Source organism: Phalacrocorax carbo, chromosome 1 (assembly GCF_963921805.1).
Source record: "Phalacrocorax carbo chromosome 1, bPhaCar2.1, whole genome shotgun sequence".
In the NCBI taxonomy this organism is placed as follows: Eukaryota; Metazoa; Chordata; class Aves; order Suliformes; family Phalacrocoracidae; genus Phalacrocorax; species Phalacrocorax carbo.
In genome coordinates this window covers 65,064,962-65,079,466 of record NC_087513.1, presented here as the reverse complement: position 1 = coordinate 65,079,466, position 14,505 = coordinate 65,064,962, and the positions used below count along the sequence as shown (strand labels likewise).

At 43.2% G+C, this 14,505-nt stretch overlaps 1 long non-coding RNA gene across 2 annotated transcripts; it reads right to left on the bottom strand.

The window, feature by feature from the left end:
* Nucleotides 1-357: 357 nt before the first annotated feature.
* On the bottom strand, nt 358-14,467 carry LOC135314375 (uncharacterized). 2 transcript variants are annotated; one of them, XR_010373877.1, is made up of 5 exons: nt 14,389-14,467; nt 6,662-6,780; nt 6,050-6,096; nt 5,385-5,459; nt 358-985 (listed from the first exon to the last, which is right to left on the bottom strand). It is a non-coding gene; the product is annotated as an uncharacterized LOC135314375 (long non-coding RNA). The 2 variants fall into 2 exon arrangements; XR_010373876.1 differs by having other exon boundaries at nt 5,385-6,780.
* Between the last annotated feature and the right edge of the window lie 38 nt (nt 14,468-14,505).

Below are 14,505 nucleotides of genomic sequence, written 5' to 3'. Positions count from 1 at the left end.
CTTTCCTTTCCTTTCCTTTCCTTTCCTTTCCTTTCCTTTCCTTTCCTTTCCTTTCCTTTCCTTTCCTTTCCTTTCCTTTCCTTTCCTTTTTCCTTCCCTTCCCTTCTCTTCTCTTCTTCTCTTCCCTTCTCTTCTCTTCTCTTCTCTTCTCTTCTCTTCTCTTCTCTTCTCTTCTCTTCTCTTCTCTTCTCTTCTCTTCTCTTCTCTTCTCTTCTCTTCTCTTCTCTTCTCTTCTCTTCTCTTATTTTATTTTATTTTATTTTATTTTATTTTATTTTATTTTATTTTATTTTATTTTATTTTATTTTATTTTATTTTATTTTATTTTATTTTATTTTATTTCTTGTGTTGTTGGGTATTAATTATCTATATCCTAGGAGTCATGAACAAAGAAAATATATTTTCATTTTGTGGTGATGACTCTGATTACACCATGCAAGGGACCGTGCAATGGGCAGTTTCTGTATGATTTAGTGAAGATTAATATTTATCTTCCACAGAGGCGTTGTGGCTAAGCAGATCAAATGCTCATTACACAAATAACATCTGGGATCTGTTTCTTGATCTATCATTTTACCTATTGCAGAACTGGAATGACAGCTCTGAGCTGTACTTTCTCACCTGTCGAAGTCTGGAGAAATGAAACATCTAAATTTTTTTATATCTGTCTGAGGGTAGATAACGATAAGTATTATTACATCTCTTCAGTTCTTCACCCCTTATTTTTACTCTCTTTATTTTTAATGGACAGTGTCTACCACTTAGATCCAACACAAGTATTGCGTGCAGAATATATTTTTTGTATTTTATTGAAGCACATATTTTTTGTGTGTGTTTTCAAGGCATGTTGTTTTGGGGACATAAATCTTCCTGGTCACTATTGGTTAAGAAGAAAGACCCTTCCTCCATCCTCCTCCTGAAAGGCTGACTTCATAGATTCATAAATAGATGTTTTAACACAGCTCTCAGAGTTCTCGTCTTTACACTGCAGAACAAAAGCAAACTGTGAAACACTAGTGGGTGTCACCAAATGAAATTAGCATTCTCCAGCCAGCTCTAATTTCCACAGTAGGCTCACACACAACTGACGTAGTCCTTTGAGAATTCATTTAACCGTGACTCCCTATGTAGCCATTATTCCGTGAGCTGCCACACACTTTTAGTGTGGCCTCATATGGCTTCAGTGATATTTACCTTCAAAAATTTTGTTCAAGAAAAAGATAACCTGTAGTCCAGATCATTTTTCCAACCAGAAATCCTGGGGACAAGCAGCACAGTCTAATAATAACCTTAATTTTGCCAGGTTTTGAAATACTAGCAAGGAAACAACATAAAAACAACAATAAACAAACAGGAATTAGTGAATCCAGCCACTCTCCTGCTCATGATCACCTCTACTGAAAAAAATCAGGTGTCCTACCCAAAGTCTGGATGACCTGAGCCCAGGGGTCTAAAGTGCATCAGCAGACATCAGAGCTCAAAAGTTCATCACAGTGTGCGAACTACGGCTGGCTAGTGTTGTGGTTTAACCCTGGCAGGCAACTAAGCACCACACAGCCACTCACTCACTCCCCGCATGAGTGGGATGGGAGAGAGAATCAGAAGGATATAAGTGAGAAAACTCACAGGTTAAGATAAAGGCAGTTTAATAAGTAAAAACCCCAAACCAACAAAAAAAACCACAACCCCCACAAAAAAAAAGGTGAGGCAGTTACTCACCACCAGCCAACTGATGCCCAGCCTATTCCCAAGTAATGGCAGCCCTAACAAACTTCTCCCATGCCTGTATTTATTACTGATTTATTACATTACATGGTATGAAATATCCCTTTGGTCAGCTGGGGTCAGCTGTCCTGCCTATGTCCTCTCCCAGCTTCTTGTCTATCCCCAGCCTACTCGCTTGCAGGGCAGAGTAAAAAGTAGAAAAGGCCTTGGTGCCGTGTAAGTACTGCTCAGCAATAGCTAAATATTGGTGTGTTATCAACACTATTTTCATCAAAAATCCAAAACATAGCACCATACAAGCTACTATGAAGAAAATTAACTCTGTCCCAGCCAAAACCAATACAGCTAGATACCAACAATGTGGACAGAAACTGATCAGCAAAAGCCCAAATCTTCTTGCCCACAAACACACGCAGAGGCTGAAACTTGATCTAGCAGTATATAAATAGCCAGAAAGGTTGAGCACAAAGGATCATTCTTCATCTGGATTCTTATTAGTCAATTCAGTTTCCTGCTGACTGAACTATCTTCTATGAATCTTAGGTCTTAAACCTCTATAGGAAGACCCAAGTACCTGGCTCAGGGCTGCAGAGTCTACAAGATAATGTGATACAAACTAGTTCATTTTGCAGGACTAGAACTAGCTGTTTATCCTTCAAAGGCCCAGAGGATAGCTTCAGATGATGAAAACAGTTTCCGTTATGTATATGTTTCCCTGTTTATTATTATTGCCTGGAAGTGAGGAGATTTTGGTCTTTGGTCTCCAGCATGTTTTGTTTCAGCTCAGTTCAGAAAACAGCTTGTATGAAATACTGATTAATGTAAGGAACACTTTTGTAGGTATATGCTATTTTCTTTTCATAAAATCTTGTTCAATGTAAACCAGAAGTGGAAACTTCTGTCAGAAAGGACCATTAGAGAATAACATGAAGTCTAAATGTGCTGATATTCACCAATATATTAATATAGGGAAGACTCTGGAGGAAAAAAAAAAAAAAGAAGAAGAAAAAAATAGGAAAACAATCATCAGGGAAAAAAACCCAAACAAAAAAAACCAAACCACCATAGTTCACAGATAAAGAAATACGGAAATTTTCTGATGCGTTTTTCTTTTATTTTAAAGAACAATCCAAACCACATTATCCATCTTTCCAGTTACTGGTACGGCAGGTGGGCCCTAATTCAATGAAACACCAGTACAGAGATGTAATATTAGTCATGTGCTTGAATCTAACCCTATTTCATGAGTATTTAGGCACATAAATTTTAACTTTATTGAATCAGAGACATGAGTAGGTGGAACAAATAACCCTTCCATTAAATGAAACAGATATGTGCCTGCTTGCTGCTTTCTTAATAATTTCTGCTATAGCACCTTTTCCACGTGCACTTTTCCACATGTTACTTGAAAGTCTCTAATTAGTAATGTCTCATAACACTCCTTTGAGGGAGATAATTACTGTAGTGATTTTGCAGATTAGAAAAGGAAGCCAAGGGAGATTGTAGCCTATACAGGGGATGTTTTGATTAGATCTTCAGAAAAATGTCTTCCCTGAAATGTTTGTCAAGCGCTGGAACAGGCTACCCGGGGAAGTGGTGGCGTCACCATCCCTGGAGGTATTTAAAAGACATGTAGATGTAGTGCTGTCATGGTTTTAGCTGGGATAGAGTTAATTTTCTTCACTGCAGCTGGCACAGTGCTGTGCTCTGGACTGAGTATGAACACAATGTTGATAACACACCAATATTTTGGTTGTTGCTGGGTAGTGCTTGTACTAGCCAAGGACATTTCTAGCTTCCCATGCTCTGCCGGGTGCACAAGAAGCCGGGAGGGCAGGGGGCACAGCTAAGAGAGCGGATTCAAGCTGGCCAAAGGGATATTCCATATCATGTAATGTCATGCCCAGTTGGTTAACTGGGAAGAGCTGGCCAGGGGGAGGGAGGCAGCAATCGCGGCTCAGGGAGAGGTAGCGGTCTGTCAGCAGGTGATGAGTGGTTGTATCATTTGTGTTTCTGGTTTTTTTCCTTTTTTTCCTTTTCCATTTTATGATATTATCATTATTGTTATTATTATCATAATAATAATTATTATTATTTCATTTTAATTATTAAACTGTTCTTATCTCAACCCACAAGTTGGGGTTTTTTTGTGCTTTTGCTCTTGCAATTCTTTCCCCCATCCCACAGGGGTGGGGGGAGTGAGCGAGCGGCTGCGTTTAGTCGCCAACTGAGGCTGAACCACGACAGGTACCTATAATATTTCAAAAGCAGTCATGCAAAACTAAATAGATACAATCCATTGGAATAACACACTGGGCTAGACAGTTCACGAAGCCAGGTATGGTTTTTCACTGAAAAGACATATCAGAGGCAGAATATTAGCAGTCTCAGTATTTTATTATGTTTGCACCAAGGAGCAACTTTTTTTTAAAGGTGCTGAAAAACATTGACAAGTGGTTATTCCAAGTGATTCATAATTAAATACAATTACATTTAATTTATCATGTTTGTCTTTAATGTCAGAAAGGGCCTATCTATCTACTCTGAAGAAAAAAACATACTTTCTTCTAGAGGGCTTATATGAAGTTCCACTGCATCAGCTGTCGGCTCTACAAGTGATGCAAGAAGGAATTGCTCTTCAGTTGTTGAAATGTGTGTGGTATGGTGAGGAAGAGAAGAAATTATGGTAATTTGGTATTGGTGGTAGAAAAGATGGTTTGATGAAAAGACACTGTTTTGACCTAGCGGAAGCCCCCACTGATAACCTGGAAGGTGAAAGATCATGTGAAAAGAAGTAGATTTTAGCTATTTCTCATTCTAAAGGTCCATACAGGAATCAGACACTAACAAATTCAGATATCCACTTTTGTGTAAGATTACTACATGTTGTGTCTTGCCAGATCACCAAACAATATTAAAAGTGTGCCTGCAAGACACATTTCTAAAGAGTTCCAGAGCTCATGCAGTTTGCTGGCTGAGTTTGACCAAGTGTGATTCATTGCTTTTAATAATCATTACAGCAACATAGAACTTCATCCGAGACCTTTCTTTCCCTAGTTTAAAAGTTTATTAGAAAGACTGCTTATACTTGCTTCAATACCAGCTTGAACTACAAAACTATTGTCATGTCTCCTCAAGAGAGTGTGTTTCTTTCCATGCAAAACAGTTCAGCCATTGGGCCATTGCACAGGAGTGTAAAAACAAGTAATTTTAAGATGTACAATATGTAAATAGTGCCAGAGTGTGCATACATTCTATGTTTGCTGAGCCTAACTGCATCAGAAATTTTTGTTATTGTTTTTATTAATATTATAATTCTTAAACATAACCTAGTGACAGGAAATTGTCTAAAATCATAGAAGAAAGCAAGAATGGCTTCTTATTGTCATGTCTCATAGGTGTATATCACCCTTTCTAGATGGCAATAATGCAAAGTTTTCAAAAAGAATACAAGTAAATTCTCCAGAATGCTTAGGAATATACTTAGTTTTTTTTCTGTGCTAATAATGAAGATGAGGAAGGAAAAAAAAAAATGGCAGGATTTTTAACTTTTATGGAAAGATATTGATTACAGTTCAAAACTGCACAGAAAAAAAAAAAAGATTAAGAGTAAAGAAGTCAGTTATGGAATATGTGACAGTAACTGTTACTAGTCTTACCTTGATTCTCAAACTGAAGTTTGAAAAGCTATAGATACACAGCTGGTAAAAAACAGTACAACTTCACAGGAGCTGCTAGAAATAAGAAGGAGGGGAAGTCTGAGTAACTCCTTTTAGTGGATTTTTTTTTCCTTCAAAGAATAAGCAGATAAGAGAGGAATGTTATACTAGAGTAAAGAAAGTGAAAGTTATAATTTAGCACTCAGCCATTAGTAATAAAAGTGTTTACAAACCAGTTCTGACAAATGGACTCCAACAGCAGTTCAGAGGAGTGCAGTGAATTGAGAAGGGCTTTTGTGCTGGACTGGAAGCAATAGAAAAAGCGAAGAAAGGTGAATACATTAACAAGTTTGGTGACTGAACAACCACACAGTGAATGAAGATCAGTGTTGATAAATACAAAAGAGTAGATGCTGGAGAAGGAAAAAAAACAATGATGATGTAATTTGCTGAAGTTTTTCAGTTAAACATACAAGTGACACAGGTATAATTCTAGACAGCTTAGCAAAGATGTGTTCAGTGTTCAGCTAAGTGAATAAAACAGATGGATCTTAAGCAACAAGATTTACACTGATTTATGAAATAATATTAAGCCATCTTATTAGAACATTATACAGGCCATCTATCTAAGTGGTGTGTATTAAGGTATTAATCTGGAATAGTACCTGCTGTAAGATGACCTTGTCTCAAGAAAGGTACTGTATTGGGGATTCTGAAAGGGAAAAAGAATTGTCATGAAGCATGAAAAAAAACAGAAACTCTTGTCTGAACAGAGGGTAAAGAAAAAAATATGCATCCTTACCCTTAAGAGAATAGGAGCATAGGAAAGATTATGGAGAAAGTAAAGACTTAGTGAATAATTCCAATATGGGAATTTGTTGTTCCAAGATAGGAAATTGCTGTTCTTGTCACATCAGGGAACAAACAAACAAACAAACAAACAAACAAACCAAAAAAAAAACCACATAGTGGATGCCATCAGTCAAGGTAAAAGGTATCAACTTCAAAAAATTGTAAGAGAAAACACATTTTTCACAACCTTAATTGAACTTAAATCACGTAATTACACTGTTGTTCTCAAAGTCAAAGATGACCCTGAAAACTTCAAAAGGTTCAAAGAAGAACAGGGCATTTCTATACATACCAACAATATCATAAGTTATAGTTGCAAATGCTAAGACGAACAGCAGAATTCTCTGTGATTAGAAGAATTCTTGGAGGAGGCAGATTATCTCATGTCTAGGGGAGAAACTGCTTTGGTCTTTCTAACGAATTACCTGATTCTGGCCACTGTTGGAGAAAGGCTGCTAAATTTGTCAGCCTACAGGCTGGGAATTCTTTACTTTTCTTGTGCTGTGAGTCTGAGACACACAAAAATCTTCAAAAGAAATTCCAGCTGTGAAGGAACAAGTGAAAAATTTAGAGACAGCAAACATGGAACTCAGTTTAAAGAGCAAGGGAAACAAATAAAAGATGTAGTTCTAAGGTCATATCTACAGAGGACAGTGGAGTGTAATGCAGAAACTACCAAGCTGGCCCTTAGAGAGCTGGTACACTACAGTGACTTGGGAGATATCAGTTCAGGTACAGAAAACAGAGCAGTCACAACAACGTGGAGCTCCATCTGAGCCCATAAGTCCTGGTCAACAGAAGAGTTAATTAGAGAATATTGTGCCTAATTGCAGAAGCATCTCTGTCTCTGACGTCTCAGGACTCTTGCCATTGTACACTGCAAAGCCTTGATGTGTCACTTGTGTCACTACCAGTGGGTGAGAGGAAAAGGATAAAACAGCGTGGTACTGTTCCTGACCGTGATGAGTGATGTCTGCCCAGCACGTGACAAATGGAACAACTTTCACTGTGATTCAAATCAACTTCTCACTAGGCACTAAGAAAAAGGTGCTATCCAGCATAGTTAATGGAAACTTATTATTGTCTGGTTTTAAGGTAACGACTTTATTGTGGTTGTTTTTGTTGTTGTTATTATTATTGTTTGAATTCTCATCCCAGCTGTGTATATGTGTGACCACCATGAAGTTAAGCCATAAAAAGGCAATGTTCTTCTGCAAATCTCACTGCTCCAGTAAGTGACAGTAGGCAAAAAATGCAACATTTTCAGGAGGAAAAAGCCAGAGAAAACCAGTATCCAATAGGAAAATGCTCATTGGCAACCTAGGAGGTGTGGATTCCAGTCTGCTCTCCCTTAAAGAAGCTGCATTTGTTTTCCTGTTTGTATTTTCTATTAGAATGGATCTGAGCTGCCTACAGAAGCAGCTTGCTAAAGGAGTGCTCAGGAACTCCTGTTTTAACAGTTCTGTTTCTGGATTTATGGGCTTTGGATGGGCTTCAAACAGCCATTCACTCCATATGTGTGTCTGGGTGAGTAGTAGCAGTACTAGAGAGACTTTGTACAAGCCCTGTGGCAGAATCAGAAGTACAAAGGGGAAGTGCCTACAAAGTTACACTGCAGGAGAGCTTGGTTCCTGGGCTTGAAGTGCTTAAAGAGCAGCCAGAGCCCTTGACTTCATGCATGGTGGAGATAAATTCTTCAGTCTGTTCGTAAAGCAATATTTTGGGGAAAATATTTCCCACAGAACTGTGGCCTTCTTTAAATCTCTCCACCCAACCAACACTCCTTGGCACTCCTCTGGAGTCACTGGAGCTTTGCACATAAAGCTGCCAAGGGTCTAGCTGCCTGAGAAAAATTTGCATTTGAAATGCCTCTTGGTCTTTCTCCAGCTAATTAAAATAAAAAGAAGTGCGTGGCCTGCCTGACACATGCCTTCCTATGTCCACACACGACCCCTGTGAATAATGTGAGTGAAGTGGACAGGTTTCCAGTGACTGAAGCTCTCTGCAGAAAAGTTCCACTGACTCTTGCAATAACACACTATTTATTTAGAGCCTGTACTGGAAGGAGCTTTTCATAGTCCTGAGCTTCAGGTCCCTGTGTTCTGCAGTGTATGTTAGAGCTTCTCTGACACTTTTAAAGGACACGATGAAATCCTCCTCATTTCTAGCCACTGACTCCAGCTAATGGGTACATGCAATGCACAGAAGCAGCCCTCTCCAGCTCTCTGCAGGGAGTCATCTTCCAGGGAACACAGCATTAAAAACAACAGATGTGACAGCAAAGAACATCGCACCAGATGTGCAGCTGATTATTGGTCTGCATATGTCTAAACAGCTGCGAGCAACGGCCGTATGCTCAAAGGTGTGTGTGCGCTCACATACAGACACACCGACCCACGGACACACCGACACGCTTGCGGCGGGCCGGCCGCTCTCCAGGGTGCTGCAGGCGGCGGCTCCGCGCTTCTCCGGCGGCTGCCGTGGCTCTGCCAGTTGCAGGACTTTCCTACTTTATCCCCACCAGAGACACTTCAGGCTATAAACCCCCGAGTTTCAGGTCGAAGAGAGTCTGTGCTTCTATGGTCAACGTCAAGTAAAACTTCTATGCTGTAGATAACCCACTCCACACACAGGCACGCAATTTACAGAGCGTTTTATTTAACTCTTGGCCTTTTAAGAGCCTTGTGCCACAGCTGTAAAACATATCCTCTTATAAGCACAATCACATGACTGCTTGCCCCCTTGTTAATGTTTTTTAACTCCATATCACATAAATTGAGATCTTAAACTTTGTTCTTGTTTTCTTTCTCCTGAAAGTCACTTTTCTGTCTGCACTCAGAAGTATGTCTGACAGCCTTGAACACATGCTATACCGTCATTTTCAGTAGCTGTCTTTCCAAGCCTGGGCAAAGGTGACACCAGTTCTCAACAAATATACTTTGCAGATTGTTCTGAAACTGTTTTCAGATCTGCCCACCTATATACTACTCACTCATCTGCGATGCAGCAATATTTGCAAAAAGCAATAATTCCTACACACACACACAAAAAGAAGTGCAGATCTGCAATTTAAGACTACATTAACAGGTAAACTACTTATATGTTTACATTTAAGAGTGCATCCTCAGCTTTGCTGTGTCTATCAGGATGCTCTTCCAGATACTGTTTTTATCCTTAATCAAACAATAGACTTGATTTTCCAGTTTGCCACCTAGTTGCTCCGTACGAGAGGGGATTAGTTTGGCTTTGCAGATTAGACTCAGAGCCCCGTCTAAACCTGCTGGGAGATTCCATTTCATTAGTGTGGTCTGTTTTTAATAATTCCTAGTATGTTGGGCTTTGAGACTCAAAGTGACCACTGTTGTCATGCAGGGGAAAAGTGAAAGAAAAGCTTGGTGTTTTTCTGTTAGTAAGGCAGTGCTTAATGTTGCTGGCAGGTGAAAGCAACACACCTCCTTGTTAGCTGTGCTGGAGGACTTAAAAGATTTCAGCTGGGAAGAAGAAACCAAGATGTTCTTAGTTCCCTAGAACCAGTGAGATCCACACTGCGACATGTTAATGTTTCAGTGCCTTCCCCTGGCAGATCTAACCATGCTTTATGACACTGCTATGGATGCACTGTTTTGGACACAGATAAGTGATTACATGCCCTTTTCTGTTAAAGGTGTGACCATCAGTTTATTTAACTCATTTAATTTCTGCTAGTAAGCACCTATTAACAATTTATTTGCATGAAGTCTGGCTCACCGTTGTCTTGGTTTGGATTTGTTCCTTCCTTTCTTCTTGCTCTCTGCAGCCCACACCGTCAGGATGATTTGCTGTTCCATTGTCCAATTCTCACCAGCATTTTCCCATCATCTGTCAAATACCTGCCTCCCCTGTGTGTAAAACCATTAAAATCAGCTGTCCACTGCAATGCTGGAGGCAAACGAGTGTGGAAGCCTCAGAGAGAGCTAAACAGTAGAAGAGCAGCATGATGGGTGGTGGCAAACACAGCCCACAGCCACCTGCAGCCAGGGACCTGGAGCAGCAGCCCTGGGGTCTGCACTGGTCCATGCTGGGAGTGAGGTGTCCAGCTCAGCTGGGTGGGTGCAGCTGACTCCCCCTCTCGCTTTGCACCTTGTATAATAGCCCTGTGCTGCTTGGGTCAAGTGCCCATTTTCAGGCACCTCTTATTCCACAGAGAGATTAGGGCTTCTCCCTGCTCTTCTCAGTCCCATTGGCCTAAAATCAGTGGCAAAAACTCCAAGCGAAGAGGTGCTTCAAGTAAATGTGGTTCTCAGAGCTACTTCATTCCCCTGGGAGGTGACATGTCCTCTTCCAGTAGTGACCAGGGAGGGAACCAGACCTCCAAAGGGAAATCGAGCATGTCAGTCTACAGAGCTGTCTGTCTCCTGTGCTTGCTCTCTCAGGCCCTCAAGAAAGCTGTCTGCTGGCTGGGAAGCCAACCACCTAAGCCATGGCAAACGGGTTGTGAGATGGTTGAGCTATCGGGACCCCCCCCCCATGGGGCACCCACACATCTAAGGGTGCACCCTACCTCCTTTCCCTCTCCTTTTAGGAAATGTGGCGAGTCAGAAACAAGTGAGGGGAGTCAGGCTGCTTTCCGTGGCCATCCTTGTCCATCTGGGGATAGAAAGAGGTTAACAGGAGGGAAGCTCTAGTCTGCCCTGGCTCCAGGTGGATGTGAGTGCCTCTGGCAGTGAGAAGCAAGCCAGCAGTTTCCCCTGGGGTCTGCTTTTTTCTCACACCCTCCCCTAATCCCAACCCTGTTGCAAGGGGGTGAAGCATGAGTGGAGGGGGGAGTAGGCACCGTGAGAGCGCAGTGACAACCCGCCCAGGACACTTTGTCCCCGGCCCCTCCGTAGCCTCCCTCACCCTTGAAGGAACCTTGAGTCTCTGCAAATACCTCTGTGGCCCCAGATGCATGTGAGGGACCACACCCTCCTGGGTAAAACAGAAAAGATCACTTTAGAAGCAGTCCCTGAGGCACCCCTCTTCCCTTTCCACCCCTCACCCAGGGCTCTCAGCCTGCTGGAGTGCACCCCAACAAGGCAGCTCCACCCCCGGGGGAAGGAACCATTTGGGAGGCATATGGCTAAAGGCAGGGCCATGGTCCGCAGCAAAGTCTCACTAGAGATCACTCAGCATCATTGGGTATGGACGCAATTTCTTTTGGAAGCCTCCTCGCTGAAAGTTGCTGTCTTTGCCTCCCCTCCCCGGGAGCCTCTCTTGGTCCCTCCGTGGGAAGGGAACACTGTCAGTAGCAAATACTCGCTTCCTCATGCACTTTTTTTTTTTTTTTTTTCCTGCTAGGGAAGGGCTGAGTGCTTTATTCTGTGATTTTACGATGGATTTATCTTTACAGCTATTTAGAACACTGTAAACGACTCTGCTCCCCGCCCTCTCCTCTCACATGAGTGGGGGACAGGGGGAGTGATACATTTGAAATGTTTTAAGCTCAGGAGCAGCATTTGTTTTTTTTCCCCTCAGGAGGTGTGTCTAGCACGTAGTGCTCTAAAGAGAGGAGCCGGTAATAACAGATGTTCTGTCAAACTTAAAAGGTGCTGCTTACCACGGAGTCACCGGATGCCATAAAGATATATCTGCTGAGATTGCCTAAGAGCACGGCTCCGCGGGCACTGGAAGGCAGCCACGCGTTTCCGTGTGGGTGTGGGGGTGGAAATCTCCGCTGTCCCCGGGCTGGCTGCAGAGAAGGCAAGGTGGAGGTGGGGGTCACACGGCAGGGTGTTCAGCACCGGCCTTTTATTTCCATGGGTGATCACAGGGGGGATGCGTGCGAGGAGAGGAGATGCTCCCCGGCTTGGGTGAGGTTTGCACGGTGGAGGATGCTCCTCCAGCGGTCCGAGCTCTGCAGCCTTTAGACACACGGCTCTGAGCAGCGCGGCATTGGGGAGCCCCCTGCAGCCGGGCAGAGCCGAGCCAAGCCCCGGCCCCGGCCCCGGCCCCGAGGTACCTCCTGCCTTCACTCTAGCCCTGGGAAGCAGCGAGCTGCTGGAAGGGGTCCCTGTCCCGGGACCTTTATCCTTCCCCTGGGACGGCCCAAAGAGAGCCGGGGGCTGCCAGGGTCGTCCCCTCCCTGCTCCTCGCTTTGGGAAGGGCTGACTCGTGCTGGCAGGGATTGAACTCTGACTAAATCTCCGGAAATCAACGTGCACAATCAAACAGTCGCAACGTCGCTAGGATGGAAAATAATAATAATAATAATAATAATAGGAGGCGGGCATTGCCCCTTTTGAGGCTGCTAATCATCTTGATTAATGAATGTTAAAACATGTTAAGCGCCAAGGTCTCGAAGACAGCCCGTGGGAGGTGCAGGGAGTGAGTGGCCAGGGCTGAACCTGGGGCTGCAGCTTGCAAAGTAAGTGGCAGCCAGACCCTGGGGGTGGCTGTCCACTGCCCCGGCGTGGCTGCTCCTGCGGCGCAGCAGCCCCACAGGGCCACAGCCTGCTTATGGCTTGCTTCCAACTTCCCGGTGCCATATCTCATCTGGGTTGTCTGGATAGCTGTCTCCTAACTCTGCTATGAAGTCGAGGCAAAATCTTCTGTGAGGGCTAAGAAATCAAGGGGTAGATGACAGGTCCCAGCTGCCTTGATGCTCTTAGAGCTACAAGTGATCCAACCCTCAAACCTAGTGGAAGTGCTTTCAGGTAGAGAAACACAGACTTGTGTAACACTGAAGCATGAGTACCTGCAAAATTCAGAGCTCCCTGTCTCCAAATTAGTCCTGCCACCCACGGCAAGGAAAATATGCACCCCAGGGTAGAGCAGAGTATAACCAGAGTCCTGCTACCCTGAAGGCAGGCACATCACCCCCCTGGGGGTAAATCCACTCCTGAGATCCTTGCAGGAGCAATAGCTAAATGCATGCAACTATTGGAGGCAGCTCCTCTGCCTGGGGCAAGCCCAGGTGAAGAAATACTTTCTGCAATGTGAAGGGGGTTCTGGAGTGGAGAGGAGGGGAGTTGTAGGGCTGTGGCTCCACTGGCCCTTCAAGAAGAGAGATGGGGCAGGGAAGGCAGCAGACAGAAGCTGGGGTCATCTTCATAGGGTGCACCTTTCCTCTTTGCTTATCACTTCCCCTTATTATTCTTTGGACAATAAATGAGATGGGTTCCCCTCTCCTGCTTCCCACCTCTACAGCCACTATCCCAAGGGAAAAAGCATCACTGCAGACCACAAATCAGTTCTGGTCCAGGAGAGAGGCAAAAACAAAGTAAACCTAAAGTTATTTATTTTCAGATTATTTCAATCGAACCGGCAAATTCCCTTAAGCAAAATAAAAACTTCTCAGCCTAGTGACTATTAATTAAAGGAAAATGCTTTACACCCAAGGAGAATTAACTCTTGTTCATAAAATGTATCTGTTACCCCTAATTCGTTTGTCATTGTACCAGGGAAGCAGCTTTGCATGAATATTTCAGCACAATAATCAGTTTAAAAAACTAAATTGGATTTAGTGTTACAACATTCTTCCACGGTACGCGGAGACTCCGATGACTCCAATAATCTAAAAGCAAGATCTCTTTCTTTCTCCCCCCGTACATCGCTGTAGACTTACAGCTATCACGGAACTGCGGAAAAAAAAGTAACCAGAAATAAGAAAGGAGACTGTTGAGGGGAAAGATGGGGAAGAGGTAATTGAGGAAAAAAAAATAGGTTCTGATGTACAAATTGTAGATAAAGACTTCTGATGAGGAAAAGGGAAGTGTCTGATGAGGAAGAGGGGAGAGTGTGTTGAGAGATAACAAGAACCAGTAATTTCTATTCAGCAAAGCCACCAAATCAGAGAGCAGTGCTGATCTTATTGGAGGAGAGCCTTCAACAGCAACTAATCCTGTCATATTGAAAGAAAATTGTAAATGTTCTCTGCAGAAATTGCCTTGCCCATTGCAGCTAATCGAGCCCACTTCGCGCTCACACACCCCCACGCACCACCCACACACTCACACCCCCGCAGGCAGGCAGCGAGCGGACCCACAGCCGCAGCACCCCAGCAAGGACATTCACCCGAGATGCTCATCTAGGCGCCCTGTTTCCCTCCCTTGACACCCCCGCCACGAAGGTGGCAGCTTGCCCTCATTTCCTCAGAAGCACTGGGGGAAGTATGAATTATTACCAGCTTACTTACGAGTCCCAGCTTCTGGTATTTTTAATGTGTCCAGTTTTGTCTCAACCGTTAAGCCAGGTTTGATAGCACTATTTCTTTTTTTCTTTTTTTTTTTTTTTAAAGCTCAACTTGGCTGAA